At 36.6% G+C, this 9,398-nt stretch overlaps 1 non-coding gene across 1 annotated transcript; it reads left to right on the top strand.

Moving 5' to 3' along the window:
* Positions 1-7,906: 7,906 nt before the first annotated feature.
* On the top strand, positions 7,907-7,978 carry Trnaw-cca. Its single transcript has one exon. It is a non-coding gene; the product is annotated as a tRNA-Trp (tRNA).
* Positions 7,979-9,398: the final 1,420 nt, after the last annotated feature.

Below are 9,398 nucleotides of genomic sequence, written 5' to 3'. Positions count from 1 at the left end.
AAAAGCGTCGTCTGATGCCTTGGAAGGAATATTATTTAGAATTAACATATTCACTTGGGGGCTGTTTCCTTAGCCTTCAGGTTCCATCCTGGGTATTTCTCCATTTATATCGTGGAGGTAATACACTAACTATCTGCATTCTGTGGAAGATCTCGACTGGAGATACCTCTCCGAACGAGAACCTGACCTAATTCAAAATTCAAAGTAACCGGGAGTAGGGAGTGGTACATCAGAGACCGATGATCAATCGGAGGTCAAAGAGTAAAATATCAAACGGTGTTCAGAGGTTAATTCTCCACCCAAGTGAGTTTTAGCGCTCAAAACAGAGCTTCCAACAAATCTCCTCAAAATTATACATAAAACTTGTGCCTGTATAATATTTTCCCACAGAATTAGCAACGTTAACAGACATCTTGATTCCGGGAATAGGACGTGATCCCGTAGCTACGAGAAGATGGTGGTGTTTATCGCCCAAACCACATTTCTCTGGTTGCCTGCTTCAGGGAATATATTTAGCATTCAGACGAGACCGCATTACACAATTCGCAGTTGCTGCTGCATGGAAAATAAGGACATGGATGTATGTGTTTATATTCCTTCGATTGTCGGTTTCTTGAACTTCCCACCGCTGCCGCTCCCTGGGATCAACGTTTGCCTGACGTTGCTGCGGCGAGATTCTTGGGGTTGTTCGATTGAAGGGTATGTTAGACGTCATCTGTCACTACTCGACTGTTTGCGCGATGTGTCGACTTCGATGTTGTCTGCGTGAATAACATTTTTTAAGCTTTATTTGTGGGAATCGAAATATGTTACATTAAGTTTTTCTGGCGGGGTTGATACAATTTTTCCACAGGAAAACGAACAGCATGAATATTTAAGGAAATTTGTTTTTTTTCTCGGTCTTTGCGTTAGGTTTCTTCCAGATATAAAGAATAACTTTTTTTTAATAATATGTAATGATCTCCAGTTTTCTGAGGAAAATTGGAGTTCATTTCAGTGCATTCCTTTCATTTCACATTTCCGCCTTTGAAAATATTTTAATTCTCAAATATTCATTACATTCATTCCGATAGGCAGAGTAAATGTAAAAAACCGTTTATCTGTGTTTAACGTTGTTTTTCTTGCATGCCGTTGAAGATTTCGACGTTTTTCTGATGTTGATATGCGATAAACCGGAGCTGACGACGTTTTTCACTCTTGTCGCATTCTGGAATTTTCAGATTTTTAACGTGGGGGGGATTTGCCTATAAAAGCAGATTTTCCCCCGCGACGGTCTCGTTTCACTTCAGTCTCTTTTACTTTGACTCTTTAGTCGCTTTTACGTCCCGTACTCTTTTCTCTGCGATTCCACTTTAATTGTGTGCACGACAAGCCGTTCAACGATTTTAGAAATAATTTTGTGTTGCGAGGATTAGTGCTCTTAGGAATTAATTTTAAGTTTTCGTTTGTTTTCCGAGTGCCTGAAATGAAGAATGTAGGTCCCCGTCTTTACTGTTCAGTTTCTTAATTAGACCTACACCAGTTACTTCTTTGACACTGCTCTACTGTATCGCTTTCTGTTATATTTTATCGTACTTTACCCTGTTTCGCGAGTCTGACTTTTCCCTTCGCTATCAGTCATGGTGCGTAAGCCCTTGGGGTACTGCAGGGAAAGTCCCGTCAACCCCCTGTTTGCGTTCCGCGTCATAAGTGTTGAAACCGAAATCTCTTCTTTTCTATCAGTCATGGTGCGTAAGCCCTTGGGGTAGAGGATAAGAGATACCGCTCGTAGTCAGTGAAATCCCGTAGTTGCGCTCAAAATAGACCTTTTCTTCGCTATCAGTCATGGAGCGTTAGCCCTTGGGGTAGCGAGTAAAAGTCTCGAGTAGATCCGCCCTGGTTATGTTTCTTTCATTTCTGGAGAAATACAATTAATTACATCCCGATACCGTATAGCAAGTCATTTCTTTTCGCGAGGTCATCCTTAGTATCCATTTCGTCAGTTTTGACTACTTCGTTATCGCTACCACCCTAGATAACAGCGAACTCTGTCTCCGACTAGCAGCTACTCTGGTAGGTTTGCTTTTCTTCCTAGTGAAAAGAATAGCTGGCGCTCCAGATAAGTTTTCTCCGAGGTAACCACATTAAAAATAATACTGCAGAATGATTGTAAATTTAAATAATTCAAAATTCAAATGAACAGTAGATTAATGTCATGAGTTCGGTGCCGCATCTGTCTAGACGACGAACTGCTTGAATAGTCTACGTTTACATGAAATTTCGTGCATATTTTCCTTCAAGGATTTCCCACGATAAAATGAGACTTCAAGTTAACGTGAAATCTGCTGCATATTTCCTGCGATGAATTTTCTTCAAGAATCTCTTGAGAGTCTGGAAAAAATTCTGTAAAAATGGCGGTTTACTCTTTCATTATTGGAGGCTATTGAAGTTTCCAACAAGGATCTAACGATATACAAATATGCATTCAAGTATGGTCATTACAAACTTTCAGGACATGCCCTCCTCATTATCAGGACCTCCAGTTTTTCCGGGTAACTCTCCGCTCAATAGAAGTTTGCTCTTTCCAATTAGTGGCATCCTTACAGGATACTTCCATGAGAATCTATTATAAATTGATCGTTATGAAGTCTGGAGTCTTCAAAATGGGTCCTCTGATGAAATGATAATAATTGTTGAACCTTTTCGGAGGAAAATCTCGTTACAAGTTTGTGTCCTTGAAATGGTTAGTTCATGTTTCTGACACAAATGAGTCAACTTACTGATTCAACAAAGATAATCACAGACAATAAATCGCCAATCAACAGAATATTTGTTCCTAGTAATGAATAAAGCCAAATTGACGGAAATAGGAACATAATCTTATCTGCCATACGTAGATATTTGTATAATTTCATCCCGAAATTGAGTTACATACAGACTTCAGAGGAAGTGCTTCAAACAGTACATTTCAATTCAGTTAGTGGTCTCTTCAGTGCCTCACCAAACTCAACACCTAAACTCATGCAGTATCGATATATCTATAGATATGGATGTTGAAATTATAAATATAACAGTCTGCCTGGGAAGGAATATACCTGCCCATGTTTATGTTGCCATGGAAAACATTGTTCAACTAACATATTTGATCTTCCATATTCAACATTGATTAGGAGCTTTGAGTTTTGAATTTACACATAATTAGCGGACATATAATATGGTTATTGGTTAACCCTAATTGTGCAGATTGAATTCCCGCGTATGATCTATTCGTTGTGAACCTCGGATTTGATGCGATTATATAACCTCACCTCCGATTGATCGCTCCTATCAACGATTTAACACTTTAAGGGATAATTCCGTGTGAAAATTATGGAGCAGGTGGAAAAATCTTAAATAAAAACCGACATTTTATTCTAGATGTGACCCATACCCCAAAAAATAAAAATTCTGCAGTTTACTGTTCAGGAAATACAGAGAAGTCGCAAGAAACTTTCTGAACGAGGCATGCTGTTAAGGATATTTCGATTTTTGGTACTTCAACTAAGAGTTTTGATAGAGGAGAAAAACCTTTCGAGTATCTTTGTCGGGTAACTTCAGGTTGTTATTAAGGAAGACAAGTGTAGAAAACGTATCAATTGGATTGGAGGATTGAAAAAAAAACGGCGAAAAAACAAGGCCATTTTTGATTTAAATCACCCAACTTAGCAGGTATATTGAGGTGTTTTCACAGTAGTTGTGTTTTTTTTAAATGGCTACCCTTTTTATTTGTTTCAGAAATGGGTCGTTCTTTTGTTACGGAGGATGATTTTGTCATTCATGGAATTTTTTTATTAACCATTTTCTTCTAGGTCTCGTTCTAAGTGAAACGTTTTGAATTCAAATTTTCACTTCTTAATATATTCCAATCTTAATTTCAATAAAAGAGAATATTCCTTGAGTAATTTCAATTTCATAAACAAGGTACCGCAAAACAAATCATGTTCGGAATACTGGGTGTTAAAGTTTGAATTTCTTTCTTTCTTTTCCTCTTATATTCATCTATATTTCACAAGATATTCAACTGAAATTTGGCATAAATATTATAATTCATAGTTCACACCATGCTACTTGTAGTTGGGGAGCCGACGATGCTAAATCGGGATATACTCGAGCGTCGTGGAGACCTAGTGGATTTTGAAGATTAGATGGTGGAAAGAAAAAAAGGTTTTATGATGTATGCACTTTCAGCGGTGGGGAAAGAGTCTGCAGGGCCTCAAAGGCAAAGGAGGATATGCTAATTGGACCCAAAGGAAACTGCTTTTCAAAGGACTGACAATTTGGACGTGACGCAAGGTCACAGCGGACCTTTAAAAATGTAAAAAAAAAATTGTTACTTGTACACACTCGATCGTGTCGGATTTTCAGATGGTTAATCTGGGTGTTGTAGACGTGTTGCCCCATTAATCTGACTCTAATCAGGGGGGTTTTCTTAATCTGACACTTTGAAGATGATAAAAATCCCTTTTTTCGAATATTTCCCTCCCTGTACCTCTAATCGTTTTTGTATTCATTTTAAAAGTTGTAGATAATAAAATTCTACACAACTTTTGTCTGAAGCAATTTTACATCCTACTTTTAACCGTTCTTGAGTTAGAGGACGATAAGTGCGAGGAGCTTAGCCACACATGTGAAAGGGAAAGGTCAATGTAGAATGTAGAGGGGATAATTTAAAAAAAAAAACTGATTTTTGTGTCCTTTATGGCCAATTTTTATTGTTTCGGATTTCTAAAACTATCAGATCATATTTTTCCCATTATTCCTGAATCATTAGCTTCAAAATAAGAAAAAACGCCACCGCGCTCGAGAATGTACACGTGATGGCGAGTTGATAACGACACTGAACGTGAAAAGTTTTCTGATCCAACCTCACAATATTTACATAACAAAAATTGAAATTCTGAGTAAGTTTAACCGTTTCATTACTATAAAGAGAAAAAGGTTGAATGAAAAAACCGTGTGATGACCTGATGGCAACAAAAAATCAATCAATTGTTGGTACAAAAGTTAGGGTTGCTATTTAAGAAACTCAACCACCCACTTCTGGTTGAGGGTGCATACCAAACTTCCCAATTATGCAAGGAAAGTCATTATAAGTAGAACTAATAATTGACCTGTTCCAGAGTAGAAGAATATTTTAAATGTAGTAATTTTGTTACCAAAGAATCACGTTGAGGGTATTATTTTTCCTGTGTGCAATACATTGGAATTCACTGCGTATATTTCGTGTTACATCGCCAACCTCATGCTTCAGGCCGGAATTCCGCACAGATAAGGACCCCCTAGAAGTAGTTGAGATATTGCCACCATAAATCCAGTTCAACATTCGAAAGAACAGATACTTCCACTCATCACCTTGAACAACCGTATTCAAATCTTCCACATTCATAATAGAGCTTGTTTATGATGCAAAAAACGATCCCATTTCGGATTTTATGTTGCCGAGTTCCGCATTTCTATAACGTGAACGCGATTTTATTCTCCTATTTTCCATTCCGATATGAGGACCACGTATCACATGCTTGGAATACTTTCCATATTTATTGCTTTTTTAAACGATTTGTGATGAGAGCGTCTCTCACATATCGAACAAAACGATACAGATATCGATGCGGCCGAAATGCATACCGAATCTCCCTTAAATAAAATTCCAGAGCCGTGATTCCCAAAAACCGCCCGATATATCAATTCGCTGGGGATTTGTGACGTCAATCTGGGCGCCCTTTATCGTGGATGAATTATTGTTGGCTCTGACACTGGCCGATACTATGAACAACGTTCGGTCCGATGGCTGATTCCCAATTGGATGCTATAGAATTTAGCGACTTTTTCATATTTGGCTATTTTTATTTCAGGCGCCTGATGTAGTCATAGCAGTCAGCAGAGCCTGCTCTGCGGAATATTGCTTTGAACACTAACCTCGGGTTTCATAAAGCTTGATCGGGAAATCAACGCTTGATTGACGAATACACGTCAATTTGTTTTCAATCCATAATTCAGTCATAATTATTCGAAATGTCATTGTCGCATCAAATTATGATGTTCATATGTCCATTCAATTATTCTCAATTGATACTTCTTCAATATATTCAGAAATGAAAAGATTTCATTGATTTCGTTCCAGAAATTGAGTGACTGTTAATCGTTGATCGAACAATCAAAGTTTTATGAAACCCGCTGTGAGCATATACTTGGAAGCACTGCATTATTCTGAAAACTCATTCCAATGAATCAGCATAAGTAAATAATCCTCAAAAATGACTGAAATTCAAGATAATTCCTGATGTTGATTTACTTTTGAAGGTTTTAGGCATAAAGTAAATCTATAGTTGGTCCACTTCTATCTTTCATCAAGAACTGAGAAGAGAAAATCGGGGTTAATTAGGCTACAACATTGTCTTGTAGAGCTAAGATTTGTGAGACGGGGAAGTCCTATATGTTGGTTAGTTGTGCACGTCTGAACATGTTTTATGGAGCTTGTATATTCCTCGTTGTGAACTGAAATACATCCCAGCAGAATCCCAATTTATATGCATCATAGGTGCCAGATAAAAACCTTCAAGATCCTCTTCAATACCGAAAATATATAAATATAGTATTTTTCTGAATTTTATCTAATCAAGGCCTATTTTCTGTGTACCTATCTTAAATATGCCCTATAGTTAGATATCTTTTGAAGGTATGCATCTGGCATAATCTGATGATTCAAAGAAAATCGTCGTTCTGACCACATATTTTGCATTTTGACTTCTTTCAAAAATTTCTTAGGAATAATCAATACCCGACAGATTTCATTGAAAAAACAATATTAAATTTAGAAAAAAAAAGGTCTAACCAAAATCATGATAATGATCAGGAACAACCAACAATTGCGTTTCAGGAGAAATGAGAAGAATCCGTTCCAAATTCAACATAAGAACTGTTTTTGAAACACAAAATGATTTAAGATCTATACTAACAAAAACTAAACCTTTGAATGAAAAAAAAATTGTATTCACAACATTCCCAGTATTTGTGGTGAAACTTATACAGGTGAAACGTCTAGACCTCCAGAAATAAGAAAACATAAAAATAATATTGAAAATGGAGAAATTAGGTAATATATCACAGATCGCAGATCATGTTTGTTCTAATACAAGAGACCACATGGATTGGAATAACTTTAAAATTTCAATGACAGAACTAGATCATTCAAAACGAAAGATTAAAGAGTCTACGTGTATTTTGTTGGATCAAGATAATAATTTGGCCAATTGTTCAATAGGACTAGATCATTCGGTGGTTTTAAAATTAAATGAATCAACGTTTTTGCGTATTGACAATTAATGTAAAATAAAAAAGGCTACAGAAATTGACCTTCGTCTGATGAAGGATTCTACTTGATTTGCACCTGAAAAATGTGTGCAAGAATTTATGCCGGATCACATCGGTTATTTCAATTTTATTAATTGATTTTGTTCCAGAGATTAGGAGTGAAAACCCTAAAAATTTTAGAAGAGCAGAAGCCTCTAAGATTAAATTTCAATCGATATTTGTAGAAAATATCTCTGAAAGTTGCTCTGCTCTCTGCCTCGAGTGAAGCTCTCAGATATATTTTCAACAAATTTCACAACTCACACGCGAAAGTAATCAAATTATAGACATCCTATAGGTACACATGTATTGTTGAGTTTTCTGTTTCTGAATTGAAATAAGAAAACCAAAGGAATTCACTGTGCTTTAAGAATTTCAGTCTCATTTCCACTTTTAGGACATAAAAATGTGTTGATTTGGTCAATATCTCAAAATTGTAAGGAATGGAATCAGATATATTATAAATCGAAAAAAATTAGGGAAATACAATTTATCTAGAGTGCAGTCTGAAAAACTGCACCTTTCATTATTCAACAACGACTCCGTGGCGCAACGGTAGCGCGTCTGACTCCAGATCAGAAGGTTGCGTGTTCAAATCACGTCGGGGTCACAAAATTTTTATCTTTTGCTGTGTTTACTTTTTTCACTTTAAAAATTGGTATCGACAATTCCCTAGATCACTCAGGGATATTCATCGATCTTCCTGAATATTCTTGTCTAGAAGCTCAGTTTGATTTTTCGGAAGAAAGACCTTGCAAATTGGAATAACCCGATTCGTAAAAATCCATAGTTTGTCGAATTTGGAAGTTCTAGTCAAGATAAGATAATTTTTGAGTTTAATAAACGAAACGGGTAATTCGAAAGTATCTTTTTGCTTTTTATCAGGTTTCACTATTGGCGAAAGTGAAGTTCCAGTGAAAAACTCGCAGCATTGTTAAACTCGATTCAATTCGCAAACCGTGGAATTTCCATCGGAAACCCCACTCCGATCGATGAACACTCTTAATGGCTTCTTCATGCGAGTCGTTCAAAGCACCGAATGGCTATTTCTTTTCTCTTCACCTAATTCATCCCTGGGGGTTTGGTATGAAATATGGAAATATCGCCTGGTTGGTTGACCACAGAGACGTGCTAGTAAGTTTGTAATAGAGTGCCTCTCAGATGCCATTTTTCTCCGCGGCTATTGCACTACTCCCCATTATGAACTTCTACGAACGGAGAGTTTTTGCTCGGATCCGAATTTTCGTTATAAAAACATCGATTTAATCACCTTTGTCGCGATAAAATCCCTCTGGAATTTTCATGAAAACAAATTTCCACGAAGCCGAGAGCATACTTTTTGATGTTTTTCAACAGCGTCAGCACTTTTACCTCTAGTCGAACTGGAATATTCGGAATAATTTACAATATTCTGGATGTTCTCGATTTTTCGATAAAAGCCTTAGGTATAATTATTCAGGAAAAGTTATATCCAAGTGTATTTCTCTTTTGAACATAGATTGTGAAATTCTTCATTTCGGAGGAACCAGTTTGCAAAAGTAATTCAGTCAATCATATCGAAAACAAATAATTAAGACATACACACTGTCAGAAAAGTAAGTATACTTATATACAGGGTGTGGCGTAATGAATGGATAATATGGAGCCTGCAGGTAGAGGATTCTATGGCGGTTCAGAAAAATATATTTTACGTTTAGTAAAAGTGCCTTGGTTTTCGAGATATTCGAGATTTTCGAAAATTCAAGAAAATCACACCCTTCGCCCCTCTTCTTGCAGGCAAGACTCCAAATGAAGGAATTTTTTCAAACTGTTTTTTGGATAGTATTCCTGGATAGATGCGCTATCGAATTTAAATTATTATTTTTGAGGCGCATGAATAGTTTTTCATAAATTAAAGAATTAACTCAAATTTTCCGTTTTGCTTATTTTTTTTTCCTAAGTTCAACCCAGCGTGGTGTGAAAAATAATATGGTTACCTGAAAGCCAAAGCAAGAGAAAACATGCCTGTTTCACTGAGATTCTGAAATGGT

Source organism: Coccinella septempunctata, chromosome 3 (genome assembly GCF_907165205.1).
Source record: "Coccinella septempunctata chromosome 3, icCocSept1.1, whole genome shotgun sequence".
Lineage (NCBI taxonomy): Eukaryota > Metazoa > Arthropoda > Insecta > Coleoptera > Coccinellidae > Coccinella > Coccinella septempunctata.
This window is presented reverse-complemented; position numbering and strand designations above follow the sequence as displayed.